The sequence below is a fragment of the Sapajus apella genome, unplaced genomic scaffold (genome assembly GCF_009761245.1).
Source record: "Sapajus apella isolate SASKATOON/1434 unplaced genomic scaffold, GSC_monkey_1.0 scaffold7559, whole genome shotgun sequence".
NCBI classification, from domain to species: domain Eukaryota; kingdom Metazoa; phylum Chordata; class Mammalia; order Primates; family Cebidae; genus Sapajus; species Sapajus apella.
In genome coordinates this window covers 1-3,215 of record NW_022444483.1, presented here as the reverse complement: position 1 = coordinate 3,215, position 3,215 = coordinate 1, and the positions used below count along the sequence as shown (strand labels likewise).

Here is a 3,215-nt window from a genome sequence, read left to right as displayed (position 1 = left end):
AAAAGGGAAACAAACTCAACAAATTTTTTTTTTTTAACTGATAAAATTTTTATTTCACTTTTGAATTTTTACACTTTTCCTGATTATTCTGTGTAAGGTGAAACTAGAACTGTTTAAAAGACATACACAAATCTAGTACATCAATAACCGGGGATTTTTCTTTTTTTGCTATACTATTTTCACAACCACGGGTGTGCTTGCTAGGCAATATAACCATCACAGAAGCAAACATTAGGCAGAATACTGGTAAGGAAAAACAAAGCAAGAAAAGAGCTACCAGATATACAGACAGGCTTGGTTCCACATTCACTACTGCATTTTCAAGCGCCAAGTATTAACTGCACATTTTTGTTCAGCTAGGAGGGATTTTTTTTTTTTTTTGGTTTGTTTTAAATCAGTGCATGAATGTTTCTTTTCTCATTTCAGCAGATGGACAAACAGATGGACTCTACAGCTAGGTGGAATATTAAAGGTAGAGGGGTGATACTGTGAGACTGACAGGCCTGACTACTCCCAATTCTCTCCACTGCAGTGTCCACACAACTTCCCTGAATACAGGGTCTCCTTAAAACACATCTGAGAGCTTAGCTGGATGAGTGCACTTGGGAAACCTGGTGACAGGCACTAAAAAGCATGATCCACGCCAGCCTCAATATAGGGAGAAATCATGGATATTTAAAAATACTTTTTTGAATCAGATCCTAGTATGACTGAAGAGCAACACTGTGTGGAGAACTGGAGGAAGACAGCTCTGGTGCCAGAAGCTCTTCTCAATCTTTAAAGCCAGGCTTGCTCACCAAGGTGCTCAGTAATGTCTCTTACCCCTGCCCATATATAGCATTAAAAAGTCAACAAAAGACAGATAAAGATAGAATTCAAAAAGGAAAAAAAAGTAAGGGAGCAGAGGGACAGAAACTTAGGAGAGAAGAGAAAACCAAAGTCAATAGTCAAAAAGGATGGTGGGAAAGAATGTTTAGATTCAAAATTTAAAAGCCCCGAGCTATGAAGAACCTGAAAACTGAGAGTACTCCTCAAGTGAAAGGCAATCTCTACAGAACATCAATCCTTTTTTTTTTTTTTTTTTTCTTTTGGAGATGAGGTCTCGCTATGTTGCCCAGGCTGGAGTGCAGTTATTCACAGGTGCAACCATAGGGCACTGCAGCCTTAAACTCCCAGGCTTGGCGATCCTCCTGCCTCAGCCTCCCAAGCAGTTGTGACTACATGCATGCACCACCATGCCTGACTCAGAACATTATTTTTAAAGGTATTAACCAGGAAACAGATAAGGTCACTCATAAAACACACAGCTTTTTTCTTGAGCTCAGTGTTAACAATGAAAATAGATCCCACTATTGAAGCACAAGTTGCAAACTGGTAACACGGTGAACATACTGCTGCAGGAAGAGGGGTTTAGTCAGGTGCATTATGTGAGCACTTGAACTTTTCAAGGTGTCATAAGCCAGTTATCTGCCACAAAGAATTTCAATTTCAGGATTCAAGTTTCCTCAGAGGAAGTCACTGTGGATATTTGTGGTCATGAACTTTTGAGTGGCAACAGCCCCAACAGGTCAAGTGTCTTTAAGTTCCAAACAACAGGCAGCATTACTGTGAATTACCATTAAACTCAAATGCCAGGTGATGTGTGTCTCACTCCAAGTTCCAGCATCACAATATAATCTCTATAACTTTCTGTACAACTTTACAATGGAATTGTCTATTTCAATGATTGTTTTGACATCAGATTAAACTTTCCAAAAAGTTACACATAATTCGGGTCTATTTTTTCTACCAGTAAGAGTTCCGCTAAATTACAAAACCCCATAATCACAGTGTTCAGTTTAAAAAAAAAATTAAACACACAGTAATCCTGTCAAATGTTAATCAAAATCAAAACTTCAGAATGCCGTGGCATTTATGTGACCAATCTGAGTTTTAGATACAAATACCAGCTGTTTATCCCATGAACAATTTTTGCTAGGCTGAGGCTGTGAAAAATCGAAAGTCTACGTACAATTTTTTTTTTTTTTATCGCACAAGGGATATGTGTGGAGGGTACAGAGTGACACTGAACAAATCACGAAGCATGAGAAACATTAGTTCTCTCCCTCCCCAGCATCTCCTTTGTCTCCCTGGTTTTCTGATGTCCACAGAGTGAGATTGTCCCTAAGTAACTGCATAATCAGAGTGCTGTCTTTATAAGACTCTTCATTCAGTGTATCCAATTCAGCAATTGCTTCATCAAATGCCGTTTTTGCCAGGCTGCAGGCCTTTTCAGGAGAGTTCAGAATCTCGTAGTAAAAGACTGAGAAATTAAGTGCCAGACCAAGTCGAATTGGATGTGTAGGCTGCATTTCTTTCTTACTAATTTCAAATGCTTCCTGGTAAGCCTGCTGGGAGTTCGACACAGTGGTTTGTTTGTTGTCTCCAGATGCCTTCAGAAAGATACCTAAAATAATCTCCTTTCATTTTCAAGTAGAACACCTTACTTTCAGGTTGTGTAGCATTGGGAATAAGATATTTGTCCAACAGTTCCAGAACATCATTGCAGATGTCCTGCAGTTCTGCCTCTATCTTCTCACGGTACTCTTTGCCCATCTGCTGCTTCTTCTCATTTCTCTCTGTTTTCTGCTCAATGCTGGAGATGACACGCCAGGAAGAGCGGCGAGCACCTACCACATTCTTGTAGGCAACAGAGAGCAGATTTCTCTCTTCATTGGAGAGTTCATGCCCCTGTTCTGTGACTGCCTTCATGGCTGCAGCCATATCATCATAGCGCTCAGCCTGCTCAGCGAGTTTGGCTTTCTGTACCAGCTCACTTTTATCCATTGTCATTCCGTAGGAGGGCTGCAAGGGACAAAGACACTTCCGAGCTAAGCTCCGAGCGAGGTGACTGCTTCCTTCCCAAGCCCACGCCTCAGGCGGTGGCGGCGGCGCTGCCTGCAGTGGCTGCAGCGGCGGCGGCGGCAGCAGCTACCCGGGATCCAGAATCCGCGGCGGCGGTGGCGGCAGCTCCACTTCCGCTCCGGCCACCACTTCCGCTCCGGCCCTGGCCGGGCTCCGCCCCCACAAAATTTTTATAGGGTACCCGGTAGTAGCCCTGGAGCTGGATGTGTAGTAGACTCCCGAAGTCTTAACCTGAAGTCTGCCCTACTGTGGCGAAACCTGCTCGTATGCCAGAAAACAGACCCAAGCTGCCGAAAACCAGCTGTATCATA

At 42.8% G+C, this 3,215-nt stretch overlaps 1 pseudogene across 1 annotated transcript; it reads right to left on the bottom strand.

Moving 5' to 3' along the window:
* Positions 1–366: 366 nt before the first annotated feature.
* On the bottom strand, positions 367–3,034 carry LOC116548163 (annotated as a pseudogene). The gene has a single exon (XR_004267333.1). The product of XR_004267333.1 is annotated as a 14-3-3 protein beta/alpha pseudogene (transcript).
* Positions 3,035–3,215: the final 181 nt, after the last annotated feature.